Source organism: Dreissena polymorpha, chromosome 13 (assembly GCF_020536995.1).
Source record: "Dreissena polymorpha isolate Duluth1 chromosome 13, UMN_Dpol_1.0, whole genome shotgun sequence".
NCBI classification, from domain to species: Eukaryota; Metazoa; Mollusca; class Bivalvia; order Myida; family Dreissenidae; genus Dreissena; species Dreissena polymorpha.
The window spans coordinates 42,650,612-42,678,348 of NC_068367.1; the positions used below are offsets into that span (position 1 = coordinate 42,650,612).

At 34.5% G+C, this 27,737-nt stretch overlaps 1 protein-coding gene across 7 annotated transcripts in view; it reads left to right on the top strand.

Annotated features, from left to right (window-relative positions):
- The window catches only part of LOC127856174 (zinc finger CCCH domain-containing protein 10-like), a 572,427-nt gene that overhangs the window by 146,628 nt on the left and 398,062 nt on the right, over positions 1-27,737 (top strand). The window contains exons 5-6 of one of the 7 annotated variants that reach the window (XR_008037884.1): positions 11,934-11,952; positions 12,461-12,830. The exons of 2 other annotated variants lie outside the window; for them this stretch is intronic. The gene's annotated coding sequence lies outside the window, so the exon portion shown is untranslated. Of the gene's footprint in view, positions 1-11,899; positions 11,953-12,460; positions 12,831-27,737 lie in introns of those variants that run through there. 4 more of the 7 variants (XR_008037882.1, XR_008037883.1, XM_052392240.1 and 1 more) reach the window with 4 other exon arrangements.

The window sequence follows — 27,737 nt, forward strand, 5'->3', positions numbered from 1 at the left end:
TTCTATAAGCCTGCTGCTTAATGTTTTACAATGAAGTATGGTTAATTGAAAATTGGTGCCAGCTGAGTGCTTTTGGGGGGAAATTGTGCCTTTTAAACAAATGCACCAAGTTTATAGTATCAATTATTCACTTAGTGTACTGTTATTTATTGATATGTATTGTAAAATACAGCCTGGTTAAATTGATTAATAATTGGGATGTAGTTAAAATATGTTATGCTAAGGGTATAATTTTTCTCTGGAAATTGCATGTATTATTCTAATGTAATGAAAGCTTTATCTATAGGAACAACGAAAAAATATTGACTAGATTGTCTTTTATTAAAATGAACGAGCAAGGTTCAACTGAGATTTCAGTTGAATATTTATGAAGGCAGATTGTCATGAGAGTTATGGTAATGGTAGAGCCTGACATGAAATATGGCAATTATTTCCAGGCACGCATTGACAGGTCTGTTATCAATGAACATTACCTGCATGTGTCTTCTATTGCTTTCTTCCGTTTGACAGATTCTAGAAGAAAATGGGACAATGACATCATTTGTTGTTTGTTGTCTCTTTAAAGTGTAGATTCCATCCAAATAGATTTTTGGGTTAATTTTTTTTAATAATAATTATATAGCAAGCAATACAACTTTAGAAAGTCTATTAGAAGAGCATCATATTTAGGTTCCGACTTTAGGGTGAAAATAATATAATTTTTGTGTTGCTATTTGTTACATGCTCAATTTCAACTTCACACTTTTTAAAGACTTCTCTGGTTTTTGAGTTAAGTATAAAATGTTTCAGATTTATGTAAATATTTTCATTTCATTACATTATTTGTTTTGTTGTTCATTATTTAAAGTAAGTGAGGGCAACTTAAAATTATTTCAAACGTAGCTATACAAGCGGAAAAACACCTATTTAACTTATGATTTTAATTCACAATTTATATTGGTCGTGATAAGCTTGTGGGTCCATAGGGTTTACCCTTTTCCCCATAAGAAGCAAAGTGGAAATGGCTTTTGCAACCAGCATAAAACCAGAACAGTCTTGTCAGTAACTTGCAGTCTGTTCAGGTTTTATGCTGTTATGCTGTTCATCAGTATCTAAGAGTTGCCATTATGAAGCCTTTAAAACTTGATCTTAGTAATAAAGGTTTTCAATTTAATTGAACTTTCTTAGGGACTACAAATACGTCAATGCGTGGTCAAAATACGTATCTTAGTGGAAAAGAGTTAAATAGCAGGAACCCCCACATAAATAACACTTAGGTAAATTACTGTAATACACACATTTTCATTTTTATCAAATGGTCAATCAATTTTTTAAATTAAAATCAACAGACAATTATTTTTTTTATGACTGTTAAAATTATTCTAATCAAACTCAGATTGCAGGTTGGTCCCCCCTTGAAAAATTGCAAAGATTTAACCTAAAATGAAAACTTAGGATGACCTTAATAGTAGAGGCATGTTACTTTGTTGATACGTACATCAAGTAAGAAAAATCCCTAGTTAGTTAAGAAAAATTGTGTCAGCCACGTGTCAATTCTTGTCAATATTGTTTGTAGAGCTCTGCAACTACTAGTTTTTAGCTTGTTTTCTGTACAATGTACTTTTTGTTGCAGATACAACATTTAGTAGCAAAACTATTGTGTACTGATTACAAATGTCTCCTTCATCCTATGATTTGTCATTGATTTTGCCCATTTCATTACCCTCCTACATGCTGACGCAAGAGTAGGTGCAAATTATTGATTGTACTGCATTATTACATGTATATAACATAACCTTATTACATAAATTATGTTTGCCTATGCAGATTGGTCATTGTATTATATTGTGTCATGCATATCAAGTACAATCGTAAAGAATGCTAATATAAATAATGTGTTTGCAATTTTGTGGATGACCAATAATGTAAATTGTGGGGAGTAAAATGTAATGATAGCTTCAGGTACATGTGTAACTGTAATACAAGTGGAATGTGATATGTTACTGTGCTTTTCCTGTCAATTAATGTTCTATTTGAATAGTCCCCATTACAAGTCTGATAATGGCAACCAATTTTCCTAGTTAAAAAAAAATAACTTTCCAAATCTCAGAAACAGTAAGTAACAGTCAAATTTACATGTAGCTTGGACAGATTCACAATGCGTTTTTATTTTTTCATTTACCTCTTTCTGACAACACATATCACAGAAAAATATAATTGAAAAAAATACAAGTGATTTTACTGAAAAAGTTCTTGAACCACTGGGCCATCCATGCTCATGAAGTGAGTGGTGTATAATAATAACAACAGAACTCTCCAAATTATTAAATTGTTTTGGGTTTGTATAGCTTACCGGTAATTATTTTCGGGATTTTGAAACGTCAAACAATACATATAATGTATATTTAAAGCATAGTTATTATTCAGCATAACTGTTTTGTTGCAAGTATCATACCGGTAACTAAAACAAAAATTTGCAAATCTGACACAATTTTTTTTTAATTTTGTCAATTTACCAAAACGTGAAAAGGGCACTTTGAAGTAAACATTTCCTGACAAACCCTTCAGATACCAAAATAATATTTAAACAAACTGTGTTACTTGTATTAGATATTGTGTTATGTGCATTAAATGTTGTAAAATAAAACAGACAATATATATGCCATATATAGATGAGTTTCACATAAAATTATATTCTTAGGTCTAGGTTAACACAAATTTATATCATAAATAATGTTTCACTTACACTTTATGTCTAAAGTTGTTTTTTTAATAAATGTCTGTCAAAGTTTGACATTTGTTGGTTGAGTTTCAAATTTGCACTGACCTAATTCTGTCATGTAATAGATATAGGATCATTTACTTCCGTTGATAACGTTTAATTAAAAAACATTCTGGCCTGGGATTTAACTGTCAAGTCAGGGGTTTTTCTGCCTATTTTGGGAAAAGGAGTCTGACCAAATTGGGAATTTTTTATCGACAAAATTGTCCATTTTGAGAATTTTTGCTTCGATGAAACGGATCATTTTGGGAAAACATTGTGAATTTATCATGCTTAAATAAGTCATTGGTTTAACAAATAAATTTGTTTTTATTTGTTATTTTGTTTTCTTTATATAAACACATGCAATATTGGGCATGATTAACGTTTATTCAAGTACTGTAATTTTGTTTTTACTTTTACAGTTACACTCTGAGATAAGAACTGTACAGTCAAACACTTATAGCAGATATTTTTTACCAAAACAAACACTGGTTAGTCACACAAGTTACTGCATAATATTTCTCTGCTTTCTGTTTTTGAAAGCATCACACAGCTCCTCCAATGTTTTGTCATTCAGATCTAGACCTTCAATGCAGGTAAGCATCAGATGAGTAAGTTTGGTTTGTGTGAATGTGCTGCGTAATGGGGAGCACAGCAGGTTCATGGTGCTGAATCCTCGCTCAACCACAGCAGTGCTTGTTGGTATGATACACATCAGCTGGACATTAATAATCTAATAATTATAAGTCAAAAGACACTTCTTTCTAAAAAAAAAAAAAAAAAAACATTTTTTTTTGGAAATTGGGATTTTTTTTATAATTTCGGTTTGGGATCGGGTCCGTTTGCTTTGGGAACGCCTCCGTTTTCCGGAGGCGCAGACAGTGCTGAAAAACCCCTGCATGTGCAAAAGTGAAAGGGGCATATCAACAATGTCAATTAAAAATGATGTTTAAAAAAGAAAATAAATTATGGATTAGTTATAATTATATTGTGATCATGGCAAATAAAGAGAAGAAATAGATTCAAATAACAAGGACTAAAAATGTCACCAGTATAAAGCAATTAAAATAACATTTCTTAATACAAGGAATGTATTGTACAGTAAATTTACAATGAATATTGGCATGCATTGGTTATTCAAGATATGTAAGTAATAACATTCAGACAAATATTTACTGCATACAATTGTTTGGTTCTGGTAATCTCTGGGTCTTAAAGATGATATTAAAGATTATATAGTTTGCCATTGAGATTATAAAAGAACTCATTAGAGTTTGGTATAAAATCTGTTTGTGCATTCAGAAGATAAGAAAATGATAAATTCCTGTTAAAATAGTTAGTTCATCAGAACGCGTTTGCCTCAAATAGAATTCCTGTATTTATGTGAATTGAATTCAATTGTTCAATTTTCAACGTGCTCATGGTGAGCTTTTGTGATCGGCTTTTGTCCATCGTCCGTCCTGCGTCGTGCGTCGTCCATCGTCAACATTTTGCCTTGTGAACACTCTAGAGGCCACATTTATTGTCTGATCTTCATGAAATTTAATCAGAATATTTGTCCTATTGATACCTCGACTGAGTTCGAAACTGGGTCATGCTGGGTCAAAAACTAGGTCAATAGGTAAAAAAAAGAAAAACCTTGTGAACACTGTAGAAGTCACATTTGATGCCCAATCTTCATGTAACTTTGTCAAAATGTTTGTCTAAATGATATGTTGGTCAAGTTCAAAAATGGTTCCGGTCCGTTGAAAAACATGGCCGCCAGGGTGCAGGGCAGTATTCCTTAAATGGCTAATGAGAAACCTTGTGAACACTCAAGAAGTCACAATTGTTGCCCAATCATCATGAAACTTGGTCAAAACATTGGTTTCATTGATATCTCGGACGAGTTTGAAAATGGTTCAGATTCGTGAAAAAACATGGCAGCCAGGGGGCGGGGCAGTATTCCTTATATGGCTATAGGGAAACCTTGTGAACACTCTAGAAGTCACAATTTTTGCCCAATCATCATGAAAATTGGTCGTTCATTGATATCTCAGACGAGTTCGAAAATGGTCCAGATCCGTGAAGAAACATGGCTGCCAGGGGCGAGGCAGTTTTCCTTATATGGCTATAGTAAAACATTGTTAACACTCTAGAGGCCACATTTATTGTCCAATCTTCATGAAATTTGGTCAGAAGATTGGTCTGTATGATATCTTGGATGAGTTCAAAAATGGTAACGTTTACTTGAAAAACATGGCTGCCAAGGGGCGGGGCATTTTTCCTTAAATGGCTATTATATATGGCTATGGTAAAACCTTGTGAACACTCTAGAGGCCACGTTTAATGTCCAATCTTCATGAAATTTGGTCAGAAGATTGCTCTCAATGATATCTTGAATGAGTTCGAAAATGGTTACGTTTGCTTGAAAAACATGGCTGCCAAGGGGCGGGGCATTTGTCATTATCAGGGTTCGACATTAACTTTTTTACAGCAAGACCGTCGGACCAGCTCCTCTTAAAATGTACTAGAACACAATTGTGTCATGTAACTGTTTAATCAGGATTTATCAGTAAATAATCAGTGAACACCAGATTTTTTATGCATAGGGTAAAACAATAAAATAACCCTTTTTTTGCTTTTCTTCGTCAAATTCAAGCCATGGGAACTGACTCGATTTTCCATCTAGGATAAATTGACATTTTCGTGTTTCTTCATATTTACGTTTTGTGTCAGTTAAGCGTGGGATTCTTTTTTATTAACTGATTTGTCGGACAAAAATCCGAACTTGAACAAAGCCATTCTTTAAATTACATTATCATGTCTGCTACGCAAAAATGTTTACATTGACGATACCGATTTTCTATAGAGGTTGTAAAATCATGCTCTACAGTTTTAAGACACTGCAGAAAATCATTAATATTCATGACAACTTGACCAATTGAAACAACCAATTTCTGCAGGATGCTCTCCTTTGCGTCTAAAAATAGCGATGAATCATGTGAATGCTCCGCGTTTATTTAAATATACTAGTTTTGTTTTAATGTAAATAACGGATACAAGAGTAATTTTACACATTAAAAGTAAAGGTTTTCATAGCAGTTATTTTTAGTTATATGAATAAGTATAGATTTTATGTACGACCAGTCGGACAATTAAGCTAGCCCGCAGTTTTACTAGCCCGACCACCGATCTTACTAGACAATGTCTGTCGGACTAGCCTTAGTGTCGAACCCTGCATATATGGCTATAGTAAAATCTTGTTAACACTCTAGAGGCCACATTTATTGTCCGATCTTCATGAAACTTCAGTGGTCAGATGATTCATCCCAATAATATCTTGGACAAGTTAAAAATGATGCCGTTTGTTTGAAAAAAATGGCCGCCAGGGGGCGGGGCATTTTTCCTTATATGGCTATAGTAAAACCTTGTTAACACTCTTGAGGCCAAATTTATTTTCCGCTCTTCATGAAGCTTGGTAAGAAGATTTGTCCTAATGATATCTTTGATGAGTTCGAAATGGTTTCGGTTGCTTAAAAAACATGGCCATCAGGGGGCGGGGCATTTTTCCTAATATGGCTATATATCATGCTTTTGTAAAACCTTGCTAACACTATAGAGGCCACATTTATTGTCCAATCATCATGAAACTTGGTCAGATGATTTGTCCCAATGATATCTTGGATGAGTTCGAAAATGGTTCTGGTTGGTGGAAAAACATGGCCGCCAAGGGGGCGTGGCATTTTTCCTTATATAGTTTTTATAGATAAAACTTGTTAACACTCTAGAAGCCGTATTTATTGTACGATCATCATAAAACTTTGTCAGAAGATTTGTCCCAATGATATTTTGGACAAGTTTGAAAATAGTTCCAGTTGCTTGAAAAACATGGCCACCAATGGGCTGGGCATTTTTACTTATATGGATTTATGAATCTTCAATAAACTTTGTCAGTTTATTTGTTTAAATGATATCTTGGATGTGTATGAAAATGGTTCTGGTCTGTTAAAAAACATGGCTGCCAGGCTGTTCACTAGTCATGAAAGTTGGTTAGAACATTTTGTTCTAATGACATCTTGGGCTGCACAGAACAGGTCAGTTCCTTTGAATCTCAGGTGAGCGACTTTGGGCCTTTCAGGCCCTCTTGTTTAGAGAGTGGTTAGGTCAATACTTCAATTGTTTGCAAAACCCAACATAATTATGAATTATAGGAATGTTCATATCATCAAAGTGCAGGTGTTTACACGGAACAAGTGGTTCCATTGTCATCAATGGGCATGTTGTTTACATAAAAACAAATGGTTCCAATGTGAAACATTCAATGCTCAGAGATGCTTTGCTTTCATTTTGTTTTAATTTGTTAACAATTGTGGTTTATTTTTGTGAGTCCTAAATTGATAACCTAATGACACAATTTCCAATGTTAAGTCATTGTTGTTGTGTGTTTGTTAATATAAACATTTGATATGTACAATAAATGGCTATGAAGGCTCTGATAGCCATTGTAAGATTATGATAGCAGTATAAGTGATTGTTAACAATGCCAGTTGTTTGGCAGGATGGGTTTGTATTAATTACATTGAAATATTTTGGGACACCACAAGGGGACACTCTTCTACTTGTGCTATTTTTAAAAATGATTTAATATAAAGTTTCTGTAATTAATATAAGTATATACATATACATATTTTGAAATAACTAAAATCTAACTGGTGATGTGAAGACAAGACAAGCAAAATTGTAGAGTACTAATACAACTGCACATGTACCCGGTAGATTTTAAAATTATAATGTTGAGCCCTGAGTAAGACCATCATATATTTTGTATTCTGTCAAAATTTGAATCCTTATTTACTACTTCCAGCAAAAGCAGATAACATCATAATTAATTGCACCACTGCAGCACCTTAAGTCAATATTTGGCATTTGAAATATTGTGTTAAAAAGTATTTTGTACAACACCTGGCTTTGTAGGAGAACACTTTTGGTTTTTTTGTTGTCTCATTAATATTATATTCTGTGACATGTAAATGATAGTTTCATTGCAAAACATATGGTGCAATCTATTTGGGGTCATGCTCTGTTAAAAGGGTTGTGCCTAAGGTGTCGTCTCATATTAGCCTGTGAAGTCTGCACAGGCTATATAATTAGGGATGACACTACACTTTTATGATAAATTTTGTTTCAAGAAAGTCTCTTCTTAGTAAAAATACAGTTAAGGCGGACTGCACGGGCTAATCTGGGACAACACTTTTTGCACATGCATTAAACCCCCTTTTCACAGAGCACGGCTCATAAAAAGGAGAATATAGACAAGATAAATAATGAGTGTCTAAAGCAAAGATTAATAAATAACCTGTTACATCAAAAACATTGCAGCATCTGTTATAAATCATGGTGAAATTCACAACTTACTAGCGATAGAGCTTGTGGTGTATCTTGATGCTTCATTAAAGGGATCTTTTCACGCTTTGGTAAATTGACAAAATTGAAAAAAGTTGTTTCAGATTCGCACATTTTCGTTTTAGTTATGATATTTGTGAGGAAACAGTAATACTGAACATTTACCATGGTCTAATATAGCCATTATTTGCATCTTTTGACGATTTTAAAACCTAAAAATTATAAAGCGTTGCAACGCGAAACGATTGAATAATTTGGAGAGTTCTGTTTTCGTCGTTAAATTTTGTGAAACTACGAAGATTGCTTATATAAGGTATAAAATACGTCAAGTATGTGTTCTGGGCGGAATAGCTCAGTAGGCTAAAGCGTTTTTACTTCAGGACTCTGGCAGGACTCCAGGGGTCACTGGTTCGAAACCTGCTCCGGGCAATGTTCTTTTCCTTTTTTAGCTCATCTATTTTTTTGAAAAAAAATTATGAGCTATTGTCATCACCTTGGCGTCGGCGTCTGCGTCGGCGTCTGCGTCGGCGTCGGCGTCCGGTTAAGTTTTGCGTTTAGGTCCACTTTTCTCAGAAAGTATCAATGCTATTGCATTCAAACTTGGTACACTTACTTACTATCATGAGGGGACTGGGCAGGCAAAGTTAAATAACTCTGGCGTGCATTTTGACTGAATTATGTGCCCTTTTTATACTTAGAAAATTGAAAATTTTGGTTAAGTTTTGCGTTTAGGTCCACTTTTTTCAGAAAGTATCAATGCTATTGCATTCAAACTTGGTACACTTACTTACTATCATGAGGGGACTGGGCACGCAAAGTTAGATAACTCTGGCGTGCATTTTGACAGAATTATGTGCCCTTTTTATACTTAGAAAATTGAAAAATTTTGTTAAGTTTTGTGTTAAGGTCCATTTTATTCCTTAAGTATCAATGCAACACTTACTAACTACCGTAAGGGGACTGTGCAGGCAAAGTTATGTAACTCTGACTGGCATTTGGACAGAATTATGGGCCCTTTATACTTAGAAAATTGAAAGTTTGGTTAAGTTTTGTGTTTTGGTCCACTTTACCCCTAAAGTATCATAGATATTGCTATCATACTTGGAACACTCGCAAACTATCATAAGGGTACAGTAAAAGGACAAGTTGCATAACTCTGGATGTCATTTTTACGGAATTATGGCCCTTTTTTGACTTAGTAACTTTGAATATATGGTTAAATTTTGTGTTTCGATCCACTTTACTTCTTAAGTATCAAGGCTATTGCTTTCAAACTTCAAATACTTTCATGCTATCATGAGGTTACTGTACCTGGCAAGTTGAATTTTACCTTGACCTTTGAATGACCTTGACTCTCAAGGTCAAATTATTAAATTTCTCTAAAATTGCCATAACTTCTTTATTTATGATTAGATTTGATTGATACTTTGACAAAACTACTCTTACCTGACATACCACAATAGACTCCACCCAAACCATCGCCCGTGCCCCCCCCCCCCCAACCCCCCCCCCCCTATTTTTTTTTTTTTTTTTTTTTTTTTTTTGAAGATCATCTCACAAATTACCACCACACCCTCACACTATACCCCCCCCACCTCACCCCCCCCATTTTTTTTTTGAAACGGTTAAAAAACACAAATATTTATTTTTATTATTTTATGTTTGAAATACCGTCCAACCATCGCACCCAAGAATCCCCCCCCACCCCCCCTGATTTTTTTTTCCTTTTTTTCGCATTTTTGGAAGAAAATGTAATAAATGTCCACACCCCCACACAATGCACCGCTCTTCACTCCACCCCTCCCTCCTTTGTGATTGAAAATGAGAGTCCCTTCACCTTTAAAAAGAAAATAGATTAGCGGTTTGCACCCGCAAGGCGGTGCTCTTGTTTAATTTTATTCTTGATTTTTTACTGGAGCTTTTACGATCCAATGTTTACATTTATCAATATAAAGCATTTAATGAATAAGTTAAAAAAAGCCAAAATCTGTGAAAAGGCCCCTTTAAGCTAGGTTAATTTGATTAATTGCTCTGTGGGAATTGTAAATAGAATCCTTTGCTATATACTAAACATTTATAATTTTACTCTATTGTGCTACATACTAAACATTTATAATTATACCCTTTACATTCTAATGACACAGGTAGTTTTTTTCTTGCAACTTAATATGCTTGTATTTTCAACCTTTAGATATTCTGAGTACAATATAAATCACAATAACTCTGCAATTAAAGAAACATGTAGGATTTCATTAGGCTATTTATAAAAAAAAAGTAATTCAAGTGTCAAACTATGTGTGCACAATATATTAAGAAGAATGCGAACAGTCCAGGAAAATGTGAAATATACTTTATCAACACTTTTGAAGAATGATTGATATCAAAGCTTATTATCACACACATATTGTTAACTTAAATTGCAAATGTTTCTAGATACTGTACACAAGTATTTCAAAACCCAAACAATGCTTACAACTTTCATATTCACTCCTTCTATGCTTAAAAAAGAAATTGACTAATCAGAAACATTATGGTATACTTGTTTACATAAGCTTTGCATCCTCAATAATTGAAAAAATATTTTTTGCAGTTCATAATTTTCCAAAGTTTCCCTTTGCAAACACTTTGAAAGTCAGGTTAACATTAAAGTTTAGCTTTGCAATGGTTTGCAACTTTGCACACACACTTGACAGCTCCATAAATAGTTGAGTGTTTGGATTGAAGATGCACAGTTTTACCCCACCACCTGTACAATACTATGTAATGAAAATAAGAACTCTGTTACCTTAATGAATAATTAATGATGTGATAAAAAGATCTTTGATGATTGTTATTAAATAGCTGTATATATATCTCTATCTCTTGGAAGAATGTTCTACTTTAGCTGACTTTTAACACTGTCCATTTAGGAAGTAGTCATCTTTTGTTGGATGACTTATTTGCTCTAGTATGTTGTACAATGTAAATAACTTGAATATATTTGGGCCGTGCTCTGTGAAAAGGGGGTATAATGCATTTGCTTAAAGTGTCATCCCAGATTAGCCTGTGTCGTCCGCTTTTATGATATTTTTCTGTTAAAAAAAGGGGGTTTTATGCATGTTATTAAAGTGTCATCCCAGATTAGCCTGTGCTGTCTGCTTTGATTATATTTTTTGTTTAAAGAAGTCTCTTCTTAGCAAAAATCAATTTTAGGCAAAAAGTTTTGTTGCTGGTCAGCCTGTGCAGACTGCACAGGCTAATCTGGGATGACACTTAACACACATGCATTAAAACCCTTTTTCACTTAGCACAGCTCATATTCATGAGTGACTTTTTTGTGTGTCAGTGTTCTGCACAGTTTTGGCAGTGCATTTGTTTCATGGTCTTACCCAGTCTTTCAACGGACATACAGGGGTTTGTCTGCCTGTTTTGGGAAAAGGAGTCTGACCAAATTAGGAATTTTTTATCGACAAAATTGTTCATTTTGGGAATTTTTGCTTCAATGAAACGGCTCATTTTGGGAAACCATTGTGAATTCATCATGCTTAAATAAGTCAGTGGTTAACAAATAAATTTGTTTTCATTTGTTACTTTGTCTTCTTTATATTAACACATGCAATATTGGGCATGTTCAACGTTTATTCAAGTACTGCAATTTTGTTTTTCAGTTACAGTTACACTCTGAGATAAGAACTGTACAGTCAAAAACTTATATATATTTTTGACCAAAACAAACACTGGTTAGTCACACAAGTTACAGCATAATTTTTCTCTGCTTTCTGTTTTTTAAAGCATCACACAGCTCCTCCAATGATTTGTCATTCAGGTCTGGACCTTCAATGCAGGTAAGCATCAGATGATTAAGTTTGGTTTGTGTGAATGTGCTGCGTAATGGGGAGCACAGCAGGTTCATGGTGCTGAATCCTTGCTCGCAGCAGTGCTTTTTGACATGATACACATCAGCTGGACGAGTTGGAACATTAAAAATCTAACAATCATAAGTCAAAAGACACTTCTTTCTAAAAAAAATTTTTTTTTTTTTTGAAATTGGGATTATTTTTTTTAATTTCTGTTTGGGATCGGGTCCGTTTGCTTTGGGAACGCCTTCGTTTTACGGAGGCGCAGACAGTGCTAAAACCCCCTGACATATAGCCATGTTCTTGTCATTGAAAATAATTACATGTATCTGTAAATTACATACAAACATATATTCTCTGTTTTTGTGTTTATTTGTGTTGTATTATTCAATTATGCCAGAATCATGCAACAAAACATGTTTTAGTATGTTTATGTCCGTATCATTATTACTAATGCCAAACATGTAACCTGTGTTTTTATTAATTGCATTTTCAGTTACTTCCCTGGTGATTTCAAGCATGTCTGCACACAGGAAAATGATTGGGATACCATGCCCAAAGCTGCCACACCTGGCCAGTTGGATGAGCCCTGAGCTGTGACACATCTGGTATCCAGTCCAAAAGGAATGAACATCCTTAGTGATATGGACTTTGTCCATCTCTAGGCACAGTTAAATGCTTCTATGAATATGCCTTATTCATCCAGATATGTTGTATTTTTTCTGGCTATAATATATCGCGTTATTCTGCCTAACACATATTTATGCATTCAGTTAAAATACTTAGACTGTGCATGCTTGGACAGGATACGCTTGTCTGACGAGATATAGAGAATACTAGGTTAGCGTTGAATACAGAGAAGTTTATGTTGCGAGGCTTAGAACGCCGGAAGCGCGAGCCTTGGTGAGCGCTTTCGGTGTTCGAGCCGAGCAACATAAACTTCTCTGTATTCAACGCTAATCCTAGTATTCTATTTATCCCATTTGATTTTTTCAACGTGACATTTAACATAAATAGATCTAATAACCTTAACAATAATTTTAATTCAGTCATAAAAGCGCTTAAAATCTAACAAATGTAACCATGCGTAGTGATATACATGTATTTGTTCTGGTACGCAAAATAGTCTTTAAAAAATTCACACACAAACTGTAAAACAAGTAAAAATATCACCATATGCCTACATTCTATTTTACGCAGTATGCGAATTTTAACACATTACGACCGCGAAAAGAAGATTTTACTTTACTATAATTTATTTTATTTTCGAAAGAAAATGATCAAAATCCAATATGGCGGCGATTGCTCCTGACAAAATGCTGTCGATGTCAACATACATGTACACCATCGACGACCTAGTTCTGGCTACCATAACTTTAAATGTCGCTTTTTATGATTTTTGACTGGCGCGACTTTGTACAGGTCTGTCAATACTAAATAAACTGTACGCTGAAGTTTCTTTAGCTATCGAAGACCTTGACAATTTTGACGAGTAAACAGACAATTGCAGCGACTGACACTTTATTTGACAAAATATACAGGGCAATACGTTTTCCGACTTCGGACGATGAATTTAATTTGTCTGACGAGATAATCTGTTTTGTTTTAAAGCTGATGTTTTAGGACATCCTAAAAACGACTTGTACGTAGGGCCTTGAAAAGGGGCCATGGATTGATTCCTATCTGGCTTGTTACATTCAGAGGTTTTACTTGATCAGATTTTCAAGAAGTATTGTTAGGTTTCTATGAACAAATAACAACAGACAAAATCTATTATGGTCTGTATAACATTGGTCTTTACAAGCATTGCAAAGCTAAAACCTGAAAACAACTTCATATTGTCAGACATGGTAAACAAGTCGGGTATATGTACTTTGTTAAGTGTTGCAATTAAAACAAATCCATAAGCACATCAGAACATGTCACGTACTTTGTTTATTGTTACATTTAACATGACACGTTTTTAGCTCACATGAATAGTGATCTATTGTGATCACTCTATGTCGGTAAATTATCATCTGAGTCATATATGTCCAAAAAACAGGTCACCAGGTCCAATCTTGGAAAAACATTGTAACCAATTTATTGGCAACCTTTTTATTTCAATCTTTATGAAACCTTGGTCTTAATTTTCATTTTGGCAATGCTTAGGCCATTTTTGAATCTGGGTCCTATGCATAAAAACTCAGTCACCAGGTAATATATCTTTAAAAATCTTGTTACCACTCTAAATGATACATTTATTACTCAATCTTTATTAAACTTGGTAAGAATGTTTATCTTCATAATACTTTGACCAAGTTTGAACCTTAGTCACATGACTCAACAAACTTGGGCACACGCGCTGTATAAGCAACATTTATTACTTAGTCTTGATGAAACTTGATAAAAATGTATATCTTGACATTGCTGACCAAGTTTGAATTTTGGTTCAAAAACATCTAAATAGTCACCATGCCAAATCTGAAAAAAACACAACTATACCAATCGCAGGCCACATTTATTACTCAGTCTTGATGAAACTTGGTCAGAATATTTATTTTGTTTGAATCAGGGTTAAGTGTGGTAAAAAACTAGATAACCTGGTCAAGAGTTCAGTAGTGTGTGTCTGTGACTCAGGTGAATGCTTAAGGGCCTACATGGCCTTCTTGTTGAACACAATTCAAAGGCATAGCAGAACATGTCTTGTACTTGGATAAATGATACTATCTGATGTAAAAATATTTTACAAATCATAAAACTCGCGTTCTAAGAAAACGGGGCATTATGCATGTGCGTAAAGTGTCATCCCAGATTAGCCTGTGCAATCCGCACGGGCTAATCGGGGACAACACATTCCGCCTAAATTGGATTTTTGCTAAGGAGAGACTTCATTTAAACAAAAAATGTCATAATAGCGGAAAATGTCGTCCTTGATTAGCCTGTGCGGACTGCACAGGCTAATCTGGGACGACACTTGACACACATGCATTATACCCAGTTTTCTCAGAACACGACTCATATGCTTAGCAGGCTTCAATACAGAATGACAGAAAGTGAGACCGGTTATGATGGAAACTTGTTGACTTTTGTATGAATGAAGGAAAGTGTGGGGAAATATGTTTTGTTATCAATGTTCATTTGTTTGGGGTACTAGAATTTTGTTTTTATCTGATTTAAACAATGAATATACAGTTGTGTTTTCTGTGTTTCTGAGAATTTATTCAACAATAGGGATCAATTAAAATTGAGTTTGTTGGATATATATTTTGTATTGTTGTTGTTTAAACCCTGTATTATTCTGTTTGAATATACTTGTCTGTTTTGAGTGTTATTTGATGTGCATTATCCATGATTGTTCCCTATGATTGGTTGACATTTTATTTATACCTTTAGACATTTTAAGCTCACCTGAGCACAACGTGCTCTTGGCGAGTTTTTGTGATCGCCTTTTGTCCGTCGTGCAACGTGCGCCGTCAACAATTGCCTTGTTAACTCTCTAGAGGCCACATTTATTGTCCAATCTTCCAGAAATTTGGTCAGACAATTGGTCTCAGTGATATCTTGGATGAGTTCGAAAATGGTAACGTTTGCTTTAAAAACATGGCTGCCAAGGGTCGTGGCATTTTTATGTCCCCCACTATAGTAGTGGGGGACATATTGTTTTTGCCCTGTCTGTTGGTCTGTTGGTCTGTCTGTTGGTCTGTTGGTCTGTCTGTTGGTCTGTCTGTTTGCGCCAACTTTAACATTTTGCAATAACTTTTGCTATATTGAAGATAGCAACTTCATATTTGGCATGCATGTGTATCTCATGAAGCTGCACATTTTGAGTGGTGAAAGGTCAAGGTCAAGGTCATCCTTCAAGGTCAGAGGTCAAATATATGTGGCCAAAATCGCTCATTTTATGAATACTTTTGCAATATTGAAGATAGCAACTTGATATTTGGCATGCATGTGTATCTCATGGAGCTGCACATTTTGAGTGGTGAAAGGTCAAGGTCAAGGTCATCCTTCAAGGTCAGAGGTCAATTATATGTGGCCAAAATCACTCATTTTATGAATACTTTTGCAATATTGAAGATAGCAACTTGATATTTGTAGCAACTTGATATTTGGCATGCATGTGCATCTCATGGAGCTGCTCATTTTGAGTGGTGAAAGGTCAAGGTCAAGGTCATTCTTCAAGGTCAAAGGTCAAATATATGTGGCCCAAATCGCTTATTTTATGAATACTTTTGCAATATTGAAGATTGCAACTTGATATTTGGCATTCATGTGTATCTCATGGAGCTGCACATTTTGAGTGGTGAAAGGTCAAGGTCATCTTTCACAAGGTCAAGGTCATCCTACAATGTCAAACATCATATAGGGGGACATTGTGTTTCACAAACACATCTTGTTCCATATATGGCTATATATGGCTATAGTAAACTCTTGTTTACACTCTAGAGACCACATTTATTGCCAAATCTACATGAAACTTGGTCAGAAGATTTATCCCAATAATATCTTGGACGAGTTCGAAAATGAAAACAATGCCGGTTGGTTGAAAAACATGGCCGCCAGGGGGCGGGGCATTTTTCCTTATATGGCTTTAGTAAAACATTGTTAACACTCTAGAGGCCACATTTATTTTCCGATCTTCATGAAACTTGCTCAGATGATTTGTCCCAATGATATCTTGGTTGAGTTTTAAAATGGTAACCTTTGCTTGAAAAACATGTCTGCCAAGGGGCGGGGCATTTTTCCTTATATGGCTATATATGGCTATAGTAAAATCTTGTTTACACTCTAGAGGCCACATTTATTGTCCGATCTTCACGAAACTTGGTTAGGACATTCATCCCAATGATATCCTGGACGAGTTCGAAAATGATGCCGGTTGGTTGAAAAACATGGCTGCAAGGCATTTTTCCTTATATGGCTATAGGTAAACCTTGTTAACACTCTAGAGGCCACATTTATTTTCGGATCTTCATGAAAGTTGGTCAGAAGATTTTTCCAAATGATATCTTGGATGAGTTCAAAAATGGTTTTGGTTGCTTTAAACTTTTGGACAATAAATGTGGCTATAGTAAAACCTTGTTAACACTCGAGAGGCCACATTTATTCTTCAATCTTCATGAAACTTCAGAAGATTTGTCCCAATAATATCTAAGGTGAGCGACTTTGGGCCTTTCAGGCCCTCTTGTTTAGGTACATTTACTGGTGTTTATGTAAACTGTCACTGTGGCTGGTTCATGCCAACCCACCAGATCTTATAAAATGCAAATGGGCTGTGCTCTGTGAAAAAGGGGTTTTATGCATGTGCGTAAAGTGTCATCCCAGATTAGCCTGTGCAATTCACACAGGCTAATCAGGAACGACACTTTCCACTTAAAATGAATTTTTGCTGGAAAGAGACTTTCTGTGAACGAAAAATACCACAAAAGCGGAAAGTGTCGTCCCTGATCCTGATTAGCCTGTGCAGACTGCAAAGGCTAATCTGAGACGGCACTTTACGCACATGCATTAAACCACTTTTTCACAGAACACGGCCCAAATGTTTTGTTCAAAGTCTGTTTTGGTATTTCATGTTGTTAAAACCTATTATTTTATTGTTATATGTATATCAGTTTTGGTGATGTCATTTGCTTCTTCAATCTAAATTATTTACATACAATTTTAAAAATAACAATTGCACCTATTATTCATCTACTATTATTGTTTATATTTACAGTAATTGGCGTCAATTGCATTACTTTAATCACATTAATGTGCGGTTTTTAAATCAATACGTTCCAGATAAGTTTTTCTTCCCATCTATATCATGAGAACTCACACTATAATGATGTCTAAAGTTCAGTTTAAATCCTGAATAAACAACTTCATAATATGCATCGAATAATGAATACTTAAAAAAAAAGTTAGAAAAAATGTTCAAGAACATTTACATTAAAAAATGATATAAAATTGTTGACGATATGTTCATTTATGAACATTTCTAATGGCATGCGAGTTTTACTGTATTATATAAAATTCTTATTGTTCAAAGAACTTTCAGAGCAACATGGCAGTTTCAGATAATATTACAAATATATTGTACCTTTAGTGCTGTTTGTAAAAACATACCTCACCTAATAATTATTATTATCACCAATGGATCACTACCTTGATTGTTAATAGCTGTTCATAGTTTACAATTTGAAAGTTTATTAATTATAATGTTAAATTTGTTGAATGCAAACAATTAATGTTAAATGTTTGAAAATGACTAAAGTGTGATGTGTGCATGTGAACTAAAGAAAATTAAAATGCAAACATTAAAATGATTTTGTTGGTTTTAATTATACCACGTTTCAAATATAAACTGAAACTATTTGAACAATAATATACATAGTTTTTAACCGATAACTTTTGCATGGTGAGCTTTTGTGATCACCTTTTGTCTGTTGTACATCATCAAAATTTGCATTGGACAGTCTTTTGAGGCCGCATTTATTGCCAAATCTTCCTGAAACTTGATCAAAATCCTTGTCCCAATCATGACATAGTTTGAAACTGGATCACATTCAAACTTGGGAACATGAGAGAAGAACTGGGTCACTAGTAAAAATGAAATAAAGAAAACATTTAGGGGTCACATTTATTGCACAATCTTCATAACACTTGGCTCAATTATACCTTGGCTCAGTCAAAACTGGATAATGTGTGGTCAAAAGCAAGGTTACTAGGTCCAATTAAATGTTAAGCTTCTTACACTTCAGAGGTGTCATTTTAAGCCCTATCTACATGAAATTTGAACGGAACATTTGCCTCAATAGTTTATTTGTGAGTCTGGAACTGGGTTATATGGGATCAAAAACTAGGTCTTAGCTTAAATAAACAAGATGTGTTTGTGAAACATTATGTCCCCCATACATTTGCCCTTGAAGGATGACCTTGACCTTTTACCACTCAAAATGTGCAGCTCAATGCGATACACATGTACGTCAAATATCAAGTTGCTATCTTCAATATTGCAAAAGTTATGGCTAATGTTAAAGTTTGATGCAATCTATCAACAAACCAACACACAGACAGGGCAAAACACTATATCCCCTAGTATAGACTGGGGGACATAAAAACAACTCGGTATTGTTTGCACAAACTTCGTGAACTTCTCTCAACATTTGTTCAAATGTAATCTCAGACAAGTGAGATATGGTTCCTTACCAACTAACAGCATTTCCACAGTAAGGCAGGGCAGTCTTCCTTTGTTTTCTTTAGTATACACCATTAGAACATCTAGAAGTCTTTTACCCAATCACAGTGAAACTTTGAAAATTAACGATTGTAAATATCTGGGCTAAGCTTGAAAATGAGTGAGGTTTGTCTACACATTATTGGATTGCTGCCAGTTGCTAGGTTAGTTTTCCGTAAAAGTCTATTGCGATGCCGTGTGGACATTTCTTTGTTAGAACAGTTAAGTTGCTTCTGGTCTCAGTTGAGCGTCTGAAGGCATTCGACCACATTGTTAACTACATTTGACCCATATGTTCATAGCGGTAATAAATTAGGCTTCTGTATTTGTAACATGGTTTATCTAAGGTTTGAACTGGTGAAGGTTTTGATGAATGTGATCCAGACTTGATATTATCATAGACGTTGTCAAGATAAACAATCTGAACAAGTTTCTTCAAATATTTACTTATAAATGTGACCTTTCAGGTGGTTACAATGTTTTCTAAAATTTTACGAGGTAATGTTTGGACTCAAAACCCAGATTGGAACTCTAAGGCCTGTCAAAATAAATATTCTGACCATTTCTGATGGATATTGAGTTATTGTTTCGACCCTCAGAGTGAACATACGTTGTATAAACATATTTCCCTGGTGATCTAGGTTTTAAATCCACAACACCCAGATGCACAGCTATTGTCATCTTACATCTTACCTAGCTAGTCTTCAATTTTTTTGACAAGTCACCGAGACTAAAACTGTGTCTTGGTATGGTAAATATAAATAATCCTATTTCATTAAGATTGAGTCACACATTTGGGGCTTCTCTAGAGTAGTAACGAGTTTTAAAAAGATTTATAACTTGGTAGCCTTTTGTTTGGACACACACATTCCAGATTCGATTTGGACTTTGTCACTACAATTTGCACGTTTAATTAAGAGTGTGTGATAAATGTGGCTTTAAGTCTTACGTGACCAATATATGAACTCGGCTTAGATAATGGTAACATAAACATTCTGACTATTCTGATCAAGTTTCAGCGAAACTGAGTCACTAATATGGCGGTCAGATTGGTTACAAAATATTTTTCACAGATTTAAACACCGATTTGATATCGTCAAGATAAACATATTGAACACGTGTCATTCAAATTCTCGAATTCGAAAACCCGAAGTCACACTCTTGTCTTTGGACAAGACTGTATTATGCTACCTTCTTGATATTTGGAGAATAGGGAGTGAATACTAACAATTAGCATTCTGATACCTTAGTCAACGAGTATTCGTATCGTCAAGTCATTCTTCATTTTCGCTGAGCAGTATTTATATTCAGTAATTGAAAGCAAAAACTATAATTTTACTTTGAATACATATGTAAAGAGCGTATAATAAACACAAACAATGAAGGTAAGTATTTATCGGATTAATTAAAACTCCACCACTACTTTAATGTAATTACGATCGTTCGTTAATAATGGACATATACGTTACAGCTTCAATAAATCAAGCAATGACACAACCACACTCTCAGTGTTAATTAGTGTACACAAATAAAATCAATATATATGATAAACCTTTTTCTTTCACTAGTTTAGAGACTGCAGCATATGAAGATGGTTATTCTTTTTATGCCCCCTGATCGAAAGATCGGGGGTATATTGTTTTTTGGCCTGTCTGTCTGTCTGTCTGTCATTGTGTCAGTCGTTGTATGTGTGTGTCCCAAAACTTTAACCTTGGTTAAAGTTTTGCAATAACTTTTGCAATATTGAAGATAGCAACTTGATATTTGGCATGCATGTGTATCTCATGGAGCTGCACATTTTGAGTGGTGAAATGTCAATGTCATCCTTTAAGGTCAAATGTCAAATTTATGGCTTTAAAGCGGCGCAATAGGCAGCATTGTGTTTCTGACAAACACAATTCTTGTTTCAGATTTAAGTTCCAATTGCACGTGTTTGTCATTGGATGTATTAAAAAAATTACATCACCCTAATGTCATGTATTCCTTTTTATATAGGGATTTGCTTTGCGGTTGATACAATGCACCTCTTACACTTCCGATCATTCATTAAAATGATTCACACTAGCATACGCAGTTTATTGACAATTGTAAATTAATCCTTATAATTATAATGTCTTACCTTGAGATGTTAAAGGTGACATATTCACTGTATGATGTGCTTTTTATATCATTTAATAATTGTACATGAAACACAGCGACTTTTAATTGCTTTGTTTTATTTCGTAAACATAGTGAAATTATCGGCGTTAAGTCTTGAGATCACCCTTGCTATAATGCTTATACATATTTCATTTTTATATAAGAGTAAAAGTCAATTAATTAATATAAAATAGTTTTAATGAATATGATCAAATTATTACTAAACAATAACATTAATATTGTTTACGAAACGAACGGTCGTTCGCGAGCTTATACAGTAACTTAACGCACAAAAGACCCATGTTGCTGTTGGTTTGGTACCCATCTGTTGTTGTGTGGTCATTTTTGTCAGCATCATTATGGGAGTGTTTCTGTTTTGAAGACTTTGGTTTAGAAAATATGTGTGTTGGTATCTTTGAAGCATTCTATCTATATATTTATTATAATAGTTGCTTTTCACATGTGTAAGGTCAGAAAAGAATTGTATTTTGTACAGATTAACAGTTCATGAATGTTGTAACTCTTTTGTGGGACTGTGTACTAAAATAATCTTGGCAAGTATAGTAAATAAGGTGTAAACAAGTGTCAGATATGTTAAGCATATGCATACAACCAATTCAAGTTGATAAATTCTAAGTTGTTTTCTTACTTTATTTAATCTTGTTGACGTCATTAAACCAACAAAGAAAATGATACCGTTCCGGATATAACCTTACTAATGAATATTTCAAAAAAGGAAACCTATATATATATTAAAAGCAAAAAGCATATGTTGAATGTCCGAAATGCTATTCAGGTAATGGTTGTGAGCAAGAGCGTATTTCTTTTTTCTGCTAATGGTTCACTAACAAAACATGCTCCTTGTAATTAGTACCATTTTACCTGCCTCGGTGACTTCAAATGATTTATTCAGTTCAAATACACCGATGGGATGTTATATAGGAGAAGTAAAGCACATTCATTGATAACGGACATGTAACAAGCAAGTCACATGCATGAATGTCCTTGCTTTGAATGGCAGTCAGTACTCCACAATACGACTTCCGATAATTGCCTATGTCAACCAAATATAATGCAACAATCATCGATTTCCTATTTGAACCTATGGCAAAACAGGTATAGTGAGGCAATGAATACTTAGCGTCTTGATTTATTTCATGTTTGGCGTAAAAATGTTTGTTTCTGTGGGAATTCTTCAAAAAGTTGTTTATCAATCGAATGTGAACTCATAACGTGTCCGGGCTGGTCTTACATTTATTTTGAGTCTCAACTATAATACACTAGCATGTATTGGTGATCCTCGAACAACATACTAAAACTCGCCTTCTTAGCTGGTACGTACACGACAAAAATGAATCTTATTTTAAAACGGATGGGATGCAAGAAGATTAAATTGCGAAAAAGAACTTATTTTTCATTGATAAAACACACACATTACAAGTCCATTTTACCACAAGAATTATTTTATCCAACTTTTACAGCGAAATCGGTTGATTAAAGCCCCGTTGATTAAATTTCATCTATAATCAACGGCAAGGCTATAATCAATGGCACGAAATGACGTCATGAACTGCCGAACCGGGACTACTTTTTCCCACGCACCTCGTCACCTGTATTTGCCAAGTGCATCAATAATAAAAACAATCTCAAATGTTTGTCAATCTTAATGACCTTAAAACAAAGGAAAGTAGCAAAAAAACGAGTTTTTTGTCATTTATTGTCATTAAAACCTAGTATTAGGTAAAATCAACACTATGCAAATAGGTTCTGTTGTTGTTGCTCCCCTTTGAAGAAGTCAGTTCGAGTTGCTCCCCTTTGACCGTAGAAAACAATCGTCTGGACCAAGAAATCCTGTGTTCATTTACAAGCTGTACTCGGATATGCGTCCATCTGATTTTTCTTCAAAGCATCTTTTCTACCTATCAATACGCACAAATGACACTGCATCCCGGTGATTCTTGCGTCAACAATTGGGTGTCAACAAGTTAGGTCAGATGCTGAAGGCCATGGCAAAAGACGCCGGCTTTCTCAAGCACAAGAGAATAACGAACCACTCAGTTCGCAAATTCCTGGTCCAAAAACTTCGAAATGCAAACATTCCACCCACTGAAACCATGGCCATAACAGGGCACAAAAATGTCCAGTCAATAACCAATTATTCCAACATATCTGTTGAACAGCAGCAAAAGTGATCATTCTTGCTCAGTCCAGTTAATGTAACAATCCAACAGATTCCTCTTGTTCACCTTCATGCACCGAAACTATGGCCGAAATGCAGCCTAGACAACCACTGTCTACCGTCGAACAAGTTGATCTTGATGTTCGCCCCACCCAGTCACTTCACCAGCAAATGTCTTTCTCTAGTTCGAACAACTTTGCCTCACAATTCTTTGGTGCCACTTTCAACATTCAAAATGTTAATGTATATAATTAGCTTAAATCCAAGTAATATTTGTTATTTCGTCACGAATAACCACATATTATAACAAAGAAGCAAATATTGTGCACCTCGTGATCGACTCGATAGTTTGATATCGAAAGTGAATTGTGTGTGGTGTTAGGCTACGTTGTAAACAAATGTAGTTCCTTGTATATAACAACTTAATGTCATATTGATATCATAAAACTTAAAGATTTGCAATTCAATATGATTAAAATTGTAATTAATAACGCTCGGCACTTTGTTACATAACGATATTCTGATTTAAAAAAATGATTATTTGATCAGCGGTTATTTATGGAACGCGGAGTAATACACTGACCTTGGTTACACTACAGTCATTATCAAAGTACGACAAACACTCATGAAAACTTATTTTGTTTAAATAAAAAAAGTTTACTGAATAAAAAGTGGGATAAATAGAATAATAGGTTAGTGTTGATTATAGATCAGGTTTATCATGCTCGGCACGAAAACGAAAAAGCACTCGCCAAGGCTCGTGCTTTTTGTTTTCTAAGCCTCGCATGATAAACCTGATCTATAATCAACACTAACCTATTATTCTCTATTTAACAGTTTAAACCTCTAAACGACCATCTATATGTATCTATAAGTATGTATAAGATGCTGCTATGAACATGACATGTTTGTAGTTAGAACAGTTCGTTTTATATAGTAATGTCTAGGGTTCGCCGTGGAAGTTCTCTTTTGACCTAGATTTTTTTGCGATATTTTTTGCAGGGAGAACACAGAACGCCAATCACAATGGACCAGTATTTTAAATAAGTGGAATACAAACTTTGTTAAATTGTTTAAAATACAGTTATAAGTACATCTTTAAGTTCCACATACATATAAAAGCGATCATTATAATGCACACTTAAACCAAATGTATGTTACAGAATATATTGTGTGATCATAGAAATTATATCTTTTTTTATTTCGCCTATATACGCCGCCCGAATAACAATCGCATTAGCGACAGAGGGGCTCAAGTCGATCGTGATTTGATTACATTTAACGCGTATATATGTTTTGTTTCCTTGGAGATTGCAAAACATTTTAGTGGCTTATTCTGTATAGTTTAATCAAGAAGCAAATAGTGAAAGCGAATATGACAAATCTTATAATATTTTATCCCATTTTCACCGCGACATTGACGGTATAACACGTTGTGGAATATACTTGCTTGTATTCAACACTGTGGAATATACCTGTCGCGTGCACGGACTACTTTTTAAATGACGTCATGCGATATGCGCTAAAATTAGGTCGATATTGTTTGGTTCATTGATCGAATTTTAAGGTCACCCATGAAAAGAAAATGTGCATATTTTGCAGAAAAAAATATTTATGACATATTCACCAAAAGAAATGTTGAAATAAAATTACACGATTTTTGTTTTGTTATTTTTTTATTTATATTTACTTTACCACTGAATGATTTTTCATAAGAAACAAAGTCGACAAAACTTGAGCTTCAAAATTATACGACCTTCAACCTTTAAATCTAGTCATATGACATTATTTAGTGTAATGTGCATTGTTTATAACCAAAGCATATACTTTTGACATTTAACTTAAATATTAAGAATGTACAACAAGCCATACACATATCGCACAGTTCATGAATAATCTGCTATGTTTGCTTTCCTATTTAATTCACGTTAGGCATAGAGCTGTGTAAAGTATAAGATGGTAAAAATAGCACTACACTGGAATTGGGAACGTCCCATTTGTACACGGGTATTTTCTACTCATTCATCTGTTGTGTACTTGAATGTTTTCCATTCTTTGTGTATTTATATATTAGATTATTTTTTCGTACAATAAGGGCATTTACCATAGATAAATAAAACATTGTGCAAGTTTAAACATAATTATGTTTATATGCAGAAATCTGCAAATGCAACCGAGTTTACCAACGGCTATTATTAGATAAACTGCTCCGGTTCATTTGAACAGCAGTAATGTAGAGTACATGACGTAGCGTGTGACGAAGAAGAAAGTTTATCGCGTTCATAAACTCATTTGAATAAAGTGATAGAATGGCATGAGAGTCTTTATTTAACTATGCTAAAATAATTATTAAAGACCCTAGATGCAAAATCGTCAATAATTGAGTTAAATGGATTATTAGATGGATTTTAAAGGATAATTAAAGGTAAGATACTAGTTCTTACATGTTTTGATTTTTGATTGATACTTTTGTCGTTCCCTGATCTCGGGGAAATGATTTTAACATGGGCGCCATTGATGCATCGGATCACACACGGCATACCCATAACATTATATAAAAAACACGTTCTCCGCGTCCTGAAATTCGTCGTCCGAAGTCGGAAAACGTATTGCCCTGTATATTTTGTCAAATAAAGTGTCAGTCGCTGTAATTGTCTGTTAACTCGTCAAAATTGTCAAGGTCTTCGATAGCTAAAGAAACTTCAGCGTACAGTTTATTTAGTATTGACAGACCTGTACAAAGTCGCGCCAGTCAAAAATCATAAAAAGCGACATTTAAACTAATGGTAGCCAGAATTAGGTCGTCGATGGTGTACATGTATGTTGACATCGACAGCATTTTGTCAGGAGTAATGGCCGCCATATTGGATTTTGATCATTTTCTTTCGAAAATAAAATAAATTATAGTAAAGTAAAATCTTCTTTTCGCGGTCGTAATGTGTTAAAATTCGCATACTGCGTAAAATTGAATGTAGGCATATGGTGATATTTTTACATGTTTTACAGTTTGTGTGTGAATTTTTTAAAGACTATTTCGCGTACCAGAACAAATACATGTATACCACTACGCATGGTTACATTTGTTAGATTTTAAGCGCTTTAATGACGGAATTAAAATTATTGTTAAGGTTATTAGATCTATTTATGTTAAACGTCACGTTGAAAAAATCAAATGGGATAAATAGAATACTAGGATTAGCGTTGAATACAGAGAAGTTTATGTTGCTCGGCTCGAACACCGAAAGCGCTCGCCAAGGCTCGCGCTTCCGGCGTTCTAAGCCTCGCAACATAAACTTCTCTGTATTCAACGCTAACCTAGTATTCTCTATGTATTAGTATACCATAGTGTAAAATTCGTAATTTACCATCTAGCCGACTTAAATCACTGTTGATTAATTCGTTTATCATTCTTAACCCATTTAAGACTAGCGTCTAAAAAGGCCTTGGCAAACAGCGTAGACCCCGATGAGACGCCGCATAATGCGGCTTCTCATCAGGGTCTGCGCTGTTTGCTTAATGAAAGTTATGTAAGAAATATTCTAAATTTACTACACATCCCTAATTTTTGAAATAAATTGATCCAATTTACAAGGACGGGAGAGTCCACTAGGCATAAATGGGTTAAACGTTCGCGCGTTGGTGTTGCGCTCTTTGTAACTCAACAATCATTAATAGGACTAAACAAAATACATCTAGAAATTAAGTAAATATGGACATTATGTTTAGCAATCTTATTGTTAGTATCGAACTCAGGTATGTTCTTATTATATGAGGGAGTAATCATAATTGCACCTTTCCATCAACTTATTTATAATATGTTTATTGTTATTTTTTGTATATATTGAACAGTTGTGTCTTTAAAGGGGCCTTTTCACAGATTTTGGCATGTATTGAAGTTTGTCATTAAATGCTTTATATTGATAAATGTAAACATCAGATCTATAAGCTCCGGTAAAAAAACAAACAAGAACAAAATTAAAGCAAGACAAAAAGTAACCCTCAAATGGACTCGAACCACTTACCCCTGGAGCCCTGGAGAAAAGTCTATCGCTTTGACCACACGGCCATCGCATACAATAATGGGTGCGTTTTATACTTTATATAAGCACTCCTCGTAGTATCACAGAACTGTCCAAATTATTCGATCGTTTCGAGTTGCAACGTTTATAATTTTCAGGGTTTTAAATCGCCAAAAGATGCATATAATGCATATTTAAGAGCATGGTAAATGTTTAGAATTACTGTTTCCTCCTA